The 17,469-nt window shown below is 44.8% G+C and overlaps 1 long non-coding RNA gene across 1 annotated transcript; it reads left to right on the top strand.

The window, feature by feature from the left end:
- The first annotated feature begins 15,979 nt into the window (after nt 1–15,979).
- Nucleotides 15,980–16,549, top strand: LOC117640751. Its single transcript, XR_004587453.1, has 3 exons — nt 15,980–16,101; nt 16,176–16,403; nt 16,483–16,549. It is a non-coding gene; the product is annotated as an uncharacterized LOC117640751 (long non-coding RNA).
- The last annotated feature ends 920 nt before the right edge of the window (nt 16,550–17,469 follow it).

Raw genomic sequence — 17,469 nt, 5'->3', positions numbered from 1 at the left:
TTATTTGAAAGAAAAGGACTTGTATTGCGCAAAACTCCGCTGTAAATGAAATTTATTCTCAGTTGGGTACAGAGTTCAACCTGTGCCAGGGGGCCAGGACGAAGGTTGCGGTCGTGATGGATGGGAGCGAAGGAGGGTGAGTTGTTTACTTGTTGAGGTTATGTTCTCTACCATAGCACACTTTTCTTCGTTTCAATATTGGATAGGGTTCCATTATTAACGACATATCATTGTAAATTTTGTCCTCAGTGATGAGCTGTGCAATGGCCCACCCATAAAGGCCGCTCGAAGGAGTCGCCGACGACTGAACTTGGACAACTTAAACCCAAGGCGTGTGAACAAGTTCTTGGCAACAACGGTGTATCCGTACCAATTGCCACAGTCGGCTCAAGCACGTAAGTGTGTTCGAAACTCAAGAGAATTTTCTTGTATCAGGCACAATTTTGTTGTATTTATTTGTTTTTATCCATTTCACAGGTCAACAGCCAACTCAAAACAAAACCAGAGTACAACCTCAACTACCTCAACATTGCTAAACGTGTCTCAGTCAGACCCCCAGTTTTTCACCAAGGATGTCACTCCATCTCAATTTCATCAATTAGAGTGGCCTGTGTCAGACGGAGAAGAAGAAGAAGAGTTTCATGATGCCTGTGGTAAGTCTTTCTAGGTTACAATGTTATACTGCAATCGTTTCAAACTTTCAAATCTTGCCGTTAAATCACTGATACTTTGACATAGTGACGAATGTCCAAAATTTTGATAAAATGAGATTTTTGGCTGCGTTATAGAACTTTTGATTTACTATCGCCTGGTGAAAAGCATGTATCGATATCTCTTCTAGATTCGGCGCAGGAAAATACTTCGAAATGACGAAAGTCCAGCTGTACTTTGACAAAATGACGAAAGTCCGCCGTACTTTGACAAAATGACGAAAGTCCAACCGTACTTTGACAAAATGACGAATGTCCAACCGTACTTTGACAAAATGACGAATGTCCCAACTGCAAAAAAACGGATATAGTCTATCGGTGCGTTCCCAACAAGAGGAATATCCATGAAAACAGTGACGGCATGATCATGGAACATGCCCGGGATGAAAACTTTCATTTATTTTGTGTTAACAGTAAAGTTGGACTTTCGCCATTTTGTCGAATTACACATGGACATTCGTCATTTTGTCAAAGTACGGTTGGACTTTCGTCATTTTGTCAAAGTACGGCGGACTTTCGTCCATTTGGCCTAAGTTTCGTACGCTGAGAAATGACGAATGTCCACTATCTCCAGGGTTGCCAGACCCCTAGTGCACTGCCCCGCAGCCAGAGCGCACTCGACCCGCCGCTTCCCGCCACCTTTCGAAATAGCCTAAAACCGCCTAATGAAAGCACCATCCCGCCTAAATTCGCGGGCCAAATACTCAAAAATCAGATTTTAATGTTTAAGTCTTTATTTGTTCCGTGACAATACAAAACAATGAAATAGGCCCTAACCCCAAAGTTTTCGTCTTCAAACCCTAGAAATAATACGGTGCGGTCAAACTACCTCGGCGGCGAGGTATTGGTGCTCTCGACTTGGACCCGAAACAAGCCGAAACAGCCAAAAAAGACCATTTCGATCACTTGGAATCAAAACCGCCCAAATTTGTATCATTTATAGCCTAATTTGCGATTTTCCGGAAATCGGAATTTCGACCCGCCGACTGAGACAAAAAAATAGCCTAAGTGGCGGTTTCTAGCCTAATCTGGCAACCCTGACTATCTCGGGAACCAAGCTGCCGATTGCAACGGCTCTTGAACCCAAAGAACACGTATTCCTTCAGGAGTCTGTGGTATAAAATTTTACAATCAAATCCAATACCTCTATCTTCCAGCTCAATTTTTAAACTTGTTTTGGCTCTCCTGAAAAATCAGATATTGTGGACATTCGTCACTATGTCAAAGTACCAGTGAAATGTCAAAGTGACAAGTCATAATATACTCCTTTTCATGCATCATTTAAATCGCATCCATATATTTATGTAGGATGGACTTCTAGGTTTTAAACTGTTTGTATCGTTTGTTTTCAGGGACTGACAACGAGCCAGAAACTGATAAGGACCCAGCCTCCAACGATGATCCCAATTTGTTTGGTTATGATTTAAAAATTCTGAGTGGTATAAGGAGAATGAACCAGCATTTGATTCTCCCTTGTACAAAGATGCAGATTGTACTTTAAACACTCTTCTCTTTGCTGTCCTAACATTGGCAATATCTCATCGGATTTCTGCTTCTTGCCTGCGAGACTTGTTAGCTCTTCTGATAGAAGTTCTGCCTAAAGGAAATAAGTTAAATGGTTCAGTATATTTGTTTTTCAAATATTTTGACAAATTTAAGACTGAAGGAACTCGATACTTTTATTGTCAGACTTGCTCTCTTGAATTGGCTACTAAGAATTCCATTTGTGATAACTGTGGGCCTGGACACAAAGTTAACTATTTTATTCATGTGAGCATCATTGAACAACTTAAAAAGTTATTCAAAATACCCAACTTTTTCTCTAGTCTTTCTTATTCTAAAAATAGAGTGCAAACTGAAAATTATCAAGATATTTATGATGGTAGATTGTATAAGAGTGTTAACTTTAATTGTGAAAATTGGCTTACATTTTTATGGAACACTGATGGTTTTAGTCTGTTCAAATCATCGTGTTTTGAAATTTGGCCTTTTTTCTATCTGTAAATGAGTTGCCTCCATTCATGCAATTTAAAAATGAATTCATGATAATTGGTGGCCTTTGGTTTGGTTATGGAAAGCCTGACCCTAACTTATTTTTGAAGCCATTGCTGAATGAGATAAAAGTTCTGATGACAGGTTGTCTGTTTGAGGTGTTTGGTTTTGTTGAACCTTTATTATTCAAGGCTGGCATTTTAGGTGGAACTTGTGACTCTCCTGCAAAGGCTACTTTTTTATGTATGAAGAATTTCAATGGACTTTATGGCTGTCCCAAGTGTCTGATCAGGGGAGGGAAATCTATTGAATCTGGGAATGTTTTTGTCTATCCGTTTCAAGCTAACTTAATTTTAAGAACGCCACAAAATTATTTGAGTCAACTTGAGCAGCTTCGTAACTTGCGAACCCATAAGCAAGTCAAAGCTGTAAGGGGTATTAAAGGTCCTTCAATTCTCAATAACTTACTTATAGGCCCACTGATAACGTCAACAAGCATAGATGTAATGCATTGTTTATTCCTTGGAGTGGTCAAGTCTTTGATGAAGTTATGGTTTGATGATAAGTATAAGGCAGAAAATTTTAATGTTTCGGAAAAGAAACATGTAGTTAGTAGCTACCTTGCCAGTGTAAGACCTCCCCATTGTGTTCAAAGAGCACCCCAACCTCTTGAAAAGATAAAGTTTTGGAAGGCTTCAGAGTTTATGGCCTTTTTTTATTATAGTTTGCCTGTGATAAATCTTGTGTTGTATCAATTGCACTTTAATCATTTCAAATTGTTGTTCCTAGGTATAAGTCTTTTGTGTCAAAGTATCGTAAGTGAGGATGACATTGTTGAGTCACAATCTCTACTCGATTGTTTTGTCGAACAATATCAAGTTTTGTATGGCTTACGTCACATGACATTCAATCTGCATCTGATAAGACATCTTCCTAGTATTGTACGAGACTTTGGACCATTATGGACGACTTCCTGCTTTTCATTTGAGAATTTGAATGGTATATTGAAGAGTCTTGTCCATGGTACTCAGTATGCTGGTTTACAAGTTCAAAATAATTTTGAGATTTTTGCCCAATTATCAACACTTGTAAACGACCTTCAACCGAGAGACTCAAAAACAGGGTTGCCAGATTAGGCTAGAAACCGCCACTTAGGCTATTTTTTTGTCTCAGTCGGCGGGTCGAAATTCCGATTTCCGGGAAATCGCAAATTAGGCTATAAATGATACAAATTTGGGCGGTTTTGATTCCAAGTGATCGAAATGGTCTTTTTTGGCTGTTTCGGCTTGTTTCGGGTCCAAGTCGAGAGCACCAATACCTCGCCGCCGAGGTAGTTTGACCGCACCGTATTATTTCTAGGGTTTGAAGACGAAAACTTTGGGGTTAGGGCCTATTTCATTGTTTTGTATTGTCACGGAACAAATAAAGACTTAAACATTAAAATCTGATTTTTGAGTATTTGGCCCGCGAATTTAGGCGGGATGGTGCTTTCATTAGGCGGTTTTAGGCTATTTCGAAAGGTGGCGGGAAGCGGCAGGTCGAGTGCGCTCTAGCTGCGGGGCAGTGCACTAGGGGTCTGGCAACCCTGCTCAAAGATTTTTGTATGAAAATGATGTCTCCTAATGCTCGATTGCACATTTCAGAACGTATTGATCATGATACCTGTATTGTTGGTGCGATTAAAAGCCATGGCAACACACTGTCTTTCAGTAGATTGAAGGTAAAATCCTGTTTGTATGTATGTAGGTCAGAGAGGGAAACGAAAAGAAACTCATCACTTATAACATATAGATTTAATGGAATTGTTTATCGTGGAATTCTCTCTAGTTTTGAAAAGATTCCCAATTGTCATTGTGAAAATGATTGTTCATGTCCTAGATATGTTGCTATGGTAATAAGATTAATGTCCGTAATTGCATTTAAGACTGTATTTCCTGTTCATGATATTCCTTCTACTCACAGTTACAACGAGACGCAAACTGTTGATAGAATTAGTATTTCAGACATTATTGGCCTGTGTGTAGAAGTAAGTGTTGATGAAAATCACTATAGTATTGATTTCATTAATGAAAATTACTTCCAGTGAAAATGCCTTGATTGCATTCTACTTTGTTAATCGTTAAACAATAAAAACCAAACAAACTCTCACTTCAACTTTGTTTCTTTAAACCTTCATAGTACTATGGAAACCTGTCACTTGTAGACCATTTCAAAACACAAAAAAGACTCATAGAATTAAAAAAAAAGTCTATTTTGACGGTGCTGTTAGACGCCAATGCATGTGAGCAGCTCTAGCCGCAAGTCTTGCGGCCGTCTCGCGGTCGTCTCCCGAATGGCTTCGCGCCAGCTCGCGGGAGTCTCACGGTAGTCTCCAGAATGGCTTTGTTCTGACTAAATGGTGCCTCTAGGATGGCTCAAGCCTGTCTCTTTTTTACCATAAGTCTCCTATCCTGGAGCCTTTCTGAGTGTATCGTCCGAGGATCTGAGACAGCTCGAAAATGGCTCCAGCTCGACTCCAAGCTGGATCTCAGATGGGGTTGGAAAGAGCCATCCTGGAGACACTTTTTTTTGTACGGGATACCATGAGTGTTATCTTCTAATTTGGAGTATTGAGTTTATTATTCTGTTCCCAGTTGTTCGTTGAGGATGGAAATTCCAAATGCTAAGGTTCTATTTCGTGCTCACCGTCTTCCAGAGGAGAGAAAGCTGTTGAGGAAGCGGCCTTGCATCCTGGAGTGTCCGTTTTGGAAGTAATGCTGCTACAAGGTAAATTCTCAACCTATAAGAGGGACTTCCACCACTGACAATCTAATGGCGTTGAGCATAGCGCCAATTGGTCCAATGAGTTCGAAGCCTTTTGATAATAAATATTGATTTCTTTCCCGCAGCGCACGAGTCAGATGCACGGGATCGCAGAAACGTGTATGATGCGCTGCTTTCCGGGCATCCTGACCAAGGTAGCAATCTGGCAGCTATTGAACCACCCGCACCTCCCAGCAGACCTCCCCCACAGCAGATCCCCCCATTGAAACGAGCCAGGAGCAGGGGACGTCGGAGTCCTGAGTGGCAAAACAAAAAAAGGCAACTCATGTGAGTACTAGGGGTACGCGCCGTTTAGTGTGGGCGCGTAGTGTGGCTGAGCGACGCGAATTAGTTTGTGCACTTCGGACTTTGCTTAGGTAGACGAAATGTGCAGCTTGTGGGCCCATCTTGAGTGAAATGTAGGTTTGGGGTATGCATGGAAGTGATTTTCGTTATCAGCACACAAAATACTGTTGGGATCAACGTCAAAATAAAGTCCAAAATTTTGGTCCAAAATTGGTCACAATTCGGTAATGCGTGAGTCTGGGAAAACTTTGGAAGTCATTTTTGAGTTCAGCGCACCAAAAACTGCAGGAAACAATATAAGACTCGATTTGAAAATTTTGGTCCAAAATGACCTAATTTGGGATGGAATTATAAGTCTAGAGAGCGATTCTCACGTTTCGGGGTAGTTTTGGCGTCTCTGATTTGCCGAAAGTGAAAAATATCCAATTAAGTTTTTCTGATTATTGGGGTCCTGGATGATACTAGAGTTATGGCAATGGTATTTATAGTAAAGACCTTGTACTACCTTCCTGAAAACATGAGCCATAAGGTATTCCCACACGTTTTAGTGAGTGTTTTGATCACGGAAATTACGTTATCACGGAAGTTACAAAGTGTGAAAATCGGCTTTAACGGCTGACTCGGGCTTGCTGTGGCTTAAAAGTCGTTCCAGGGTCAAATGATACTCTAAGCCCGACATTTCAGTGGAATTTTTTTTCACCTAGTACTGCTGCAACATTGGGTAAAGGGTGCCACGGAAGTTACAGGTAATTGTTGATACACGCCATTTTATAATGCTCTAGCCCGCTTTGAGACCGTGTACAGCATCTTAGATTTCCGTGACCCATGCAATTATATCCCAGGGACTCCACTTTGATGGCTTGTGTCATGGAAAGTTAAAAGTTTGGCTTGGGGAGAAGTCCAGAGCTGCCTTTTCGAAATTTGTGTAGTGAAATTGAATACACGGAGGACATTTTTCGTTGCAGCATAAGTACCTTTGAAAGAAGTCTGGCGTGTTGGTCTTCGGTTGAAATTAGGTCGAGACATGCCAAGCTTCGAATCCCCATCGACAGTTGGCAGCATTTTCGAACCACACCGCCACACTGGGGGCGGAAAGTTCGAGTATGTTCTCTTTGGACAATCACGGAAGTTACATTTAGGGTATTCCAAACGCTACGTAGACCAATCCAACGGACGTGAACTTTTCGAAATGTGTGCGTTTAGTGGGCAATGGCCCTCCCTAACATCAGAAACAAACCCCATGTCGATATCTGCGCTCGTTTGGGCACAGGAGTCAGAAGAAACGAAACTACCCCGTAACGTGAGAATCGCTCATGTATGAGCCCCCTTAAGGTGGCCCCACAATGGCCGCGGCCATGTCCGGACATGTCCGTCCGTCCGTTCTTCATGCGTCGGACATGGGTGGGTACGTTGTAGTGGTCTGTAGACCATGCCTCGTCTACTTATCGATAATATTCGATGGAAAATGGACAATGCGATCCTGAAAACCTATGAAATAAATAATTTCCATAACCTTTGACAGGGGGCAGTGGATTCGGTGCCGTTAGGTTGGCAGTACAGTTAGTGTGGAGGGGAAAGGGGAGGGGGTGGCGCATCTCGTTTTGGGTTTCAATTGTACCTGTTTCTGTTGTTGTGCCGGCCTCAGTCCAAAAGTGTTCGGAACCGTAGTTTGCCAAGCAAAATGAAATTTCCGTTTTCACAACAGGCATTGTTGAATGCCGTTAGGAAGAAAAGGATATTATGGGATCACACAATGAAAGTGAGTTTCAAGAGAGATCTACAGAAGAAAGCGTGGCAGGAGGTGGCTGATCACTTCGATTCTTATTGAACAATGGGCAGGTCTTGTCATGACTGTGGACCAACCCACCAACCCTTATATGCCCTTGCCAAAATAATTCAATGGGCATTTCCGAAAAGTACAGTCTGCATAAAATTTCCTTCCTCGTTGCGACTTTTCACATTGAAACAGGCGTGTTTAGGCTACTTGGAGATATCCTGCGGGACAGTGGATGGGTGGCAAGTGGCAAGTGAAATTATTTCCGAGACGAGAGCAAACTCAAGTCTGAAAGTTACTCATCTAAAGCGTGCCCGGCGCTCGCACGAAGTAACAGTGACTACCCTGGACTATCTTTTGCAAAGCGCTTACCAAGAAGACTCAGATGGTGAAACTTTTGATGATTGGGTTCAAAGCCGTGCCCGAAAGTACCCAGTTTTCTTTTACTGGCTGCTGATACTTCATTTAGAAACTTTAGCATTTGCGTTTGTCCGCTGTCAGGACGAAAAACTATCAGATGTATCCAGTGCTTGGCCCAAATTATCCCCTGGTTTTTTGTTGTGGACAGACACCATTATGCTCGGTGGTTGTCTGTTCAATTGAACGACCTAAGTAACTTACCATGTGGCCCCAGCTTTGCACTACGAGTTAACTCATAAATTTATGAACGGTAATTTTGCCCTACAACGAACATCGGCCCCCTTTTCTGCTCTGGGCATAGATCAGTGCCATGAACAAAACAATGCAATCATGGAACATGAAAGTGGTTCAGGAGGCATCTTCAGTGACCCAGACAAGCTCAAAAAGTTCCTTTGTTCATTTATTTGTGTGTTTATAACTGCATTTTGCTGCCATAAATCAAATTTTAACACAGGTGGATGATAGCCGGGCCCGAAGTAGCAAGGCTCCGTAATATGTAAGGTTAATTTACGACCCGTTGCTTAACTGTGTCTTGTATTTTTTTAGTTTTTTTGGCACGAAGTAGCTTTATAGTATACCGAGGGTTCAGCCGGCGGGAGATTCAATTCGCATGGCCCTTCATGCATTTTGGAAATTTTCTATACGATTTCAATGAGATTTTGCAGACTCGTAGAACCTTGAACGCTGATTCTGATGTTGAAATGTGGTTAGAAAGTTAATGGCCAATTTTGAGAAAATTGCTGTCAAAATCGCCGTTTCCATGGCAAAACTCGACTCGTCAAAGAAGAAAAAAGGGAGTGAGCACTGTTCGAAAAAACCACAGTAAATCCCGTTAATTTTTTGACGGGATTTACTGTAGTTCAGGACACAGTATTTACTGTGCCTGGTTACAGCATTTACTGTACCTGGTACAGGATATTCCGTACTCCACTCCTGTGGTAACAGTAAATCCCGTACAAAGTACAGTAGATCCTGTAAAAAAAGTACAGTAAATCCTGTACTCTGAACTACAGTGACAGCTGTTCTAATCACTACAGGATTTACTGTGATTTTTTCCCACAGTGGGGGGAGCGCGAGCCGGGGCGGACCAATAGCCGAGCTTCTTTTCGGTTCTGTACAGCTTACTCCAAAAGCTGAAATAGCACGTTCGAAAAGAAAAATTTCTTTGACTGCAGGTATAGAAGATGCAACAATAGAATTGGTGTCGGTTCGAACGCAGTTTTTCGGGTAGAACTATCCAATAATACTCCTTGATCGGAGTGTTTTTGGACATGCGCAGTAGGTTTGAAACTTGTTAAACAGTTTAACCAACTATAGTATTCGAAATGTGTATTCATTTTGCCGCTTTTCTTGTTTTGTCTTTGTTTGCTGTTCATGGAAATTCATATAAAATTAATTCTCAATTTATATGTGATAACTTCCTGAAAAAATATATCCCAAACATTACCAAAACAAAAGTTCTTTTTTTCCGACAAAAAGTTTCTCAAATATTACTTTTTTGTCAATAAAACAAAATTGTTGTTGTGATTCAGTTAGCACAATGACCACTTCGCTCCACCTCGCGACTTGCAGTGCTCATGTTCCTCGAACAAGACTCACCCGCGTTTCGAAACCATCCCTCCCGAGTTTATAAATTTTGTCAAACCAACCGTCGTGGTGTTAATACATTGTGAGGGAGAGATGTTACACAGAATTGAAGAAAACATGACTAGAGAACCATAGCCTTTTGAAACAAGCCAAACACTTCAACGTCAGCAACAATGGAGGGGCAGTTTTAATGCGCGACTGCTGGTGTTTTCAGCTCCGCGATTTTCGCAATGGCGCAGACGCCGAGAAAATAGTTGCCAACCCGTGAAAATTAATTTACTTCCTTCTTTCTTCTAAGAACATTTTAATAATGATGGACTTCAAAGATGCTCCATTGTCAGAACACTGCGGAATACATTAGCATTGGATTTTTTTGAATTTACCGGCATTTTGACTTCTTTTTATTGTTGGCTGAGCGATAGCGAAGCCCGTTACTCCAGTGCGGTTGAAAAGTTTTGTCTGTCTGTCTGTCTGTGTGTGTGTGTGTGTACACTACTCCTCCTGAACGGCTCGGCCGATCTGGCTGAGATTTTGCAGGCTTACTAGGTATGTTCTTGGCTCGGCACACGCGAAATTTCACTATCCTGGCTCAACTGGTTCAGTTTTTATAGCCGAAAAACACCTAAAAAACGGCGAAAAATCGAGGTTTCCACAGGTAGATCACCTCTGTCTTGAAGAAAGGGGGGTCTGGGGGGCGGAGCCCACCAGCCTCGACAAGTTAAAGAGTGACAAGGGTCAAGATCGTGTTATCTGTAGATGAAGCAACTCTATCTAGTATTAAGGGGGCTCTGGGGGGCTCCCCCAGCATGCAACACGTAAGAAGTAACCGACGATGGACAAGCCAATGCCTGCCGAAGGCAGGCTAGCGCCGCAGGCCAAGGTAGGTACGCCAGGCGCGGATTGGAGGAACAGGCCGCGAGATATCGCGAAGCCTGTTACGACAAGACGCGGTCTGGCGTAAACCTACCTTGTCAAGTTTAAACTTTGACGGGTGGCACATCGACCACATTGTGCCATGGGTAGTCCCCTGAGCCACAACTTCACAACACCAAACACCACTTCTTCTATTTCTCCACACTCTTACACAATAATCAAATTGACTTCGTGACTCCTAGGATTTCTTGAAACCGTATTTTTTATATGTCGTTCTGCTTTTAGGTATCCGGAATGAGCCCTGGTGATCTTAAAGCGCCCCCGAAGGGAATGTGCATTGTTAGTCATCCGAACGGGAAGAGGTGAGGTTCCTGATGACCAAGGACGCAGACGGACAGGTTGAACTTACGGAGACAAGAAAGGTGGGTCAAAATAAAGTATATTTTTGGCCCGTCCCGTTTATTTTTTTGTAAAAAAATGACGGAGGGACGGGCATATAGTATGATCCCTGCTATGCGTCCGTCCGTTCGTTCGTCCGAGGACTTCCCGTGGTCCGATCTTGACCAAATTTGGTATGCAGCCTCCTTGGGTGACCCTAAGAACCGCCCGGTGGCAGCAAATCCGATCCGAGCCCCGGGGGCGCTGCTGCAGGTGCATCATGGTCTACATGGGGTCGAGGAGGATTTCAGCAACCGATACAGCTAGCAGGGCATGTAGGGGTATTTTTGGAATCGGGGCGACGAGACAAAACCAACGGTGCCAGTTTCAAGCGAAGCGGAGAAGTTTGGACCCGGGTTCAAATCCCAGTGGGGTATATTTTGAACATTCTTTTATTTCGAGATTTTGCATTGTTTTTTATGTTTTTGAGGGCGCTGATGACGAAAATAACATCTATTCTGACCCCAGACTCAGGTTCAAACCCGTCAGGGTTCAACAAAGGCGAAATTCACACATTTGTTAATGTACAGGACGGGCCAAAGTTGCCGATGTATATCGCTACTTTTCCTGTTATTTAATGACTAGTCTTGTTCTCCGCGTTCTGTTTAAAAATTTGTCTCTGACCCATACTTACTCATGTTCACAGAGAACCCTCAGCGACTCAAGCAAAAGCAGCTCAGAGGAGTCCTTGGTGGACGATGCGGACCGCAGCAGTGAAGGCAACAAACAGTGCAGTCAGGTAAGCACCTCTTGTTTGTTCATTCATTTGCATAGCAACTTACTCAATTTGCCCCTTCCCTTTTGTAATTTCTTGTATACAACAATTGTTGTTGGTTCCAGCTCTACTTGTAGTGTCCAAATTGTTTTGTAGCGGCCATTTGGTGTTGAGAACTGCTAATAACTTTGTCGTTTCCACGTGTGCAGGGCGAAACCGAAGTAAGCAGCTCCAGCAAGCCACGATGCTCTGATGACGATGACGGTAATGATGACTCCAATAGGGCCTCAAGCCCCGGGATTTCAGGGGGAAAAGGCGAGAAACCAGACAGTCCGGTAAGCACCTCTTCTTTGGTCATTTATTTCTATAGGTACTTACTCAGTTTTCCCCTACCCATGCTTTAGTTCTTGCAAACAACGAGCGGTGTGTTCCAAGTCATCTTGTTGTGTCCAAAATGCTTTAGGGCGACGGATTCGTGTTGAGTACTGCTAATAAATTTGTCGTTTCCACGTGTGCAGGCTAGAACCCGGTGTGACCGCACCAATGGACTGCTCTCCGAACGAGGAATCCATTGGTGGGGTCACATGTTTGGTTCGAGTCCTGTTTGCGACTCTAGGGCTCAAAACGCGTCAAGAGTTTTGGCGGCCTCCACCTGTCGTCTGGCCCACTGTGCGAGATGCGGCCTTCTATCGGTTTCACGACAATCCCGGCCTCGGCTGGGCTCCGGGCGATCGGTTCGGGGGTCGAGGGGCCGTCAGGAAACCAGAATCGCATCAATATATCCCACAAGTGTGACTCGTAACAGTGTAGGCGAAGATGTCAAATGTTTCGAATTCTGTGCAGCCTGCCCTGCGCCGTGCGCTCGCGCGTTAATGCGCAAGTCGTCGTTGATGCTCTCCGGCGCCGAGGCTCGCGGGCGCGACCACAGGAGCCCAACAATTACACCGAAGTGACGGCGGAGCTGGAGTCTGGCGTCCACGGCAGCCGGCGGATGACGGACGACGGGGAGCAGTCATTCTTCCAAGGCCAAGTGGGGATGCCCGGCCACCAGTCACTTGTGTTCGCGTCCCAGCGCCTTCTGGAATGGCACGCCCGAAGGCTAAGGTCGCCCGACACCGTGACCCTGGTGGACGGCACCTTCTATTCAGCTCCATGCAATCCGAGGCCACGGCCGGCCCAGATACTCCGGATAGCCACAGTGGAGTTGAACAGGGTAGTGTGAAAATGAGGGTTAGCAGGTTCGACGGAGAGAATTCCAGGCGGATGACACGTGATTGCAGCTAGCCTTTGCATACAACTGACAACGCAAGTGTTTTGCCCCTCGGTCACCTCCACATTATGGCTTGCCCTTCGTTGACGCAGTGCTATCACCGATAATGCACAACTGAAATGGTTTAACTTTTGTGTGTCCGCTAATTTCAGGTGTACGTGCTAGCCACGGCCCACAGTGGGGCGAAAACGGAAAAAGTCGCACGAAATTATTTTCTTCACCAAATTTTGTGTATAGTGTATTTAGGGGTCGCTGAATTCATTTCTGACGAGATTTGAACGTGAAAGTCACCCTAAGAGGCGGAGCCAGGTGCGTGAAGGGGGGTAAAACGAACCTTATTGCTGAATTCTCGCTAAACTTTGAATTTGAGGGTTTCATTGGTAGTGAAAATCATTTCTGAGGAGATAAAAAGACAAAAGATATACCCAGGAGACGACCAAACGTGCCTCTTGTGCCGCCTATTGATACTGGCTGCACCCAAGGCCTGCGTAACGATGCATGTCTTGGCGTAACAGCATGACCACGGAAGTTGTAAGTATCACTATCGGTGGCAGCTCAAAACGATGTCTGGTGCGGCACAGTGTCTGGCAGAGCTGGCTGGAGTAGCCAGCGTGCATAGCGCCTCTGCCGTCCTCTCCCGAGGGCGCGTTGCGGTACCCGGTTGACAAAACTCGTGACTAAAGACGTCCCAAGAATGTCCCCCCAGGAACGAGGAACGTTCCTTTAGGTACTACGCAGGGAGCTCCCCAATAGGGTACTTTCGTAGAATCCTGAACCGGAAGCAAGCAGACCAGCAGACGCCAAATTGGCCGGAAACTAACCTCTCTTCGGATCCAAAACTATATCCGAGCTGTACAAATATTGCTCGCGAAACACATATGCACTGCAAACAAGTATCAAACGACTGTTTATGTTCAAGTGTGGCCGATACCTTTGACGAACGTCTCTTTCCCATGTCAAGTTTGGATCTACTTCCGCCAACATGGCGTCGGTGTGCTTCCGGTTCAGGGATCTACGAAAGTACCCTATGGCAACGGGGCTTGTTCCTAGGAATGTACCTGGTCATAATCCCTACGACCATCCTAGGTAGTTCCTGCAGAAACGTCCCCCGTGGGATGTCCTGGGAACGTGAAGGCGCGGCGTGCACAACACAAAGGACGTGAGGGGATAGTACCATCTGCAACGCGTTTCCCACTATGGCTGGTTGTATCCGCGGGGGCGTGACAATGATGTGACGGTCGGCATGATCCCGATAGGCACGTGATGGAGACGTCACTATCAGCACGTGCCCCAGGGAACGGTCTGGTTACGCCCGGGCGAAGTTCCCTCAGGTATGATCCCTAAGATCTCCCGCCAGAAATGGTCCCTCCCACATCCCCTGAGGACTGCCTCAGGAACTGCTCCCAAAGTGGTTCCTTCAGGAATGGGAACTAGTTTTGCCAACCGGGTAGCGGTGGCGTGGCGCGGCGAGACGAGGTCGCAAGTTTGACGTCGATTTGAAGGAAAACGGCATCGAACGGCATCGCCGTTCCACATGGACATGTCCAATGGACATGAAAGTGGGGTCACCATACTATCTCACCACGGTGCCCGACCGGTTCGCAAATGTTCGCAACTCGACTTATCCCTCGTCAAGAAAAGTCGCAGACGACGATTTTCGCAAACATTTGAAGACCCGCAGTTTCCACACTTTTCGTTTGAAACCAATTCCAATGAATGGACTGGACTGCTTGATTTTTTGCCTTTCCAAAAACATACAAAACATGTTAGTTTGCTCTGCAACAGCGATAGGAGTAGCCTTTCTTACGCAACCCCCGCCAAATGTATCATTTTCTCGCGAGATTGCTCTACTTTGAGATCGCTAAACGGCAAGTAGTAGTTATTTGAGGTGCAAAAAATGTTCGTAACTATATAGAATGGTCCTTTGTGAGTTCAAAAACGTCGGTCCCATCCCTCTGGGACAAAAACGGCGAAATCGGACTTACGTGCGACTTTTTCCGGTTTCGCCCCACTGTGCGGCCGTTATGCAGCGCGCGACAACGGAAGACTACGTCCACGTGCTGCGGCGGATGAGGGAGGTGGGTCTGAGACATGGAGCCCACTTCCATCGCCAGCCTCGAGAAGGTCTTCGGCCGGGACGAGGGTTTTGAACACGGGACCTGCCTGTTCCACGTGGACATGGTATTTACTAGACCCACCAGACCACCACATTTGTTTCCAAGTAACAGTAATTTTAAGTTTTTCAAAAAGGTTTTAGTGCACGGAATTATTCATTTGTGTCTACAATTTGTTTTAGGCTAACCTGGCCTACGCCGAAAAGGACTGCGGCCTGAAGGTCCAGATGCAGACGAACCCGGCGGTGGCACTGGCTGAGAGGACAATCCTCGTAGCCCCCCGCACTGACAAAAATTTTGTCGTAACTTAGCGACACATTTATCGCTAATTTTTTTAGCGACAAGATTTGTTGTGGAACGAATAGCTTGTTAAACCAAACTCGTACTGGAACTAAAGGATAATTTCACAACGACTAACTTGTAATAACACATTAGCAGTCTACTTTCAAATACAAGTCGTTGACCAACAACAAATGTTGTCTTGTAAGTCGAAAAAGATTTTGTAATGTCTGGGACAAGTATTCATAGAGTACTTTTGTCGCTAAATTGATTTTGCCTAATTCTTTTTTTAATAATAGTAATGTTGCTACGACTAAAGAAGACCAATAGATGATTATTCTAAATATGCTTTAATTGATCAGATAATTGCAAAAGATTTTGTTTCCATACAAATAGTATCGTGAAGGGTGATAACAAGAATTTTGTTCTTCAACGACAAATTGTCGCTTACAAGATTCAACGACATTTCTTTCGCTTTGGTTCATGATAAAATTCTTTGTTTTGGAACGACTAAATTTTCACTCATCTGATTGTTTCTATACAACCATTTTTTAACAGTACGGTGCCACCCCGAGGACCTGAAGGTCCTCTACGAGGACGTAGTGGAGCCCCCCCCCCCCTCATTGCCGCCAATGAGCCAAGCGGTGGCATCAGGAAGTTCCTGCAACACTTTAAATGTTGCTACCTGGGGCGTCTGACTCCCGAGCGCTTTAGCGTTTGGGGTCAGATGCCTCACGTGACGACATCGGCCCTAGAGTCGTCTCACAAGGTGCTGCTCAACCTGGTGCCCTGTAAGCAGCCAGCTTTCTGGCCGTTCTATCGTAAGTATTCTGGTAGCATGAGCAAGTGAACAGAAGAATGAAATTTCCACAATAATAAGGAGTCCAAATTGCAGGTGTTGTTCAACGGCAAGAACAGGAAACCTAGGAGAGGACGATAAGGCCGATCTGCTGCTGGGAAGAGAGGCGGGCCCCTGCCTTCGTTCGCCAGAGGAAGAGCCTTCTGAGGGCAAGGGAGGAGATGCGCCAGGATGGGGGCTCCCTGGAGGTCTTTCTGAACCTGTGGCTGTACTCAGAGAATGAGCTTGAAATGCGGCTAATACGGTACTTCGGGTAATTTTGAAGTAAGGCACAGGCCGAATATGCTTTTCCTTGATGAAACCGAAGAAGTATTGGTTACTTACATTTCAATGAATATTACAGACGATTCCCCGAATTCTTGGGCGAGGTGAGGGGGCCCCTGCCAACTCCCGCACCAGCTGACCTCAACAACAGGAGCCCCCAGCGGGGCAGGTCCAGCCCAGACTTTGAGGAGAGTTGGGAGGAGGACAACCCTGCTGGTGACGCATGGGTAGGTTTTTATTAAATTATACACCTACGGAAACAGTCGCATTATAGTTTGGAAGTTTTCTCTCTCATGATGATAATTTAGAGTCTAATCAGCCGTTTCTAATATTCACCAACTATGTCTGTGGGAGAATTTCTTTCCAGCATAAAAATTATTTTGATGAAATTTTCTACTCCTTATCTCCTAACTTTAACGATATTTAACAAACAACACAAGTTTCTTGGCTGCTACACTTTTATCTTGCTAACATTATATGCAGCTGGTCAGCTACCAGAACATAATTTCAATGAACAGATCTCAAAAATTAGTCTTAGTGCACTTGATATCCCCTACCTACTGCTTTTCATTCTAAAGGTCATGAAATTGCAGCTTGGAAGGTTGAGAAGTCACAACAATTAGAAACTTTTGCCAATTTCACTCAATTTTGTTGTCTCCTCCTTGATATCTGAAAATCATGATGCTAACGTTAAGTCTCAAGGTTATACTCTGCTCCCGCCTTGTCAGTAAAAAGAGAAGCAAAAAATTTTTCAAGTACTGATCAATTTGGGTCTAATCTTTTCAACACCAAGCCCACAAAATAATGCAGATAATATTGAGCTGGGCCCGCGCCGCCACAGTTAGCCGCCACTCTTCGGCCGGCCTGTCCGTGGCCCCGGGCCATGCGCTGATCTCCGCCAAGCCCCTTCTGGTGATGTCCACCACCGCCCCGCGGAGCTCCCGCGTCCGGAACCGCGCAGCAACCGCGTCCCGGGGGTCAATGTGCAGTGCCACTGCCTCCAGCGCGGCGTCCCGGGAGTCGACACGACGTCTTCATAGCTCCACCCCGATTGTTAGGCGGCCCT

The sequence above is a fragment of the Thrips palmi genome, unplaced genomic scaffold (genome assembly GCF_012932325.1).
Source record: "Thrips palmi isolate BJ-2018 unplaced genomic scaffold, TpBJ-2018v1 HiC_scaffold_12, whole genome shotgun sequence".
NCBI classification, from domain to species: domain Eukaryota; kingdom Metazoa; phylum Arthropoda; class Insecta; order Thysanoptera; family Thripidae; genus Thrips; species Thrips palmi.
Note: the sequence above shows the minus strand (reverse complement) of the source record. Positions and strands in the feature narration are given on the sequence as shown.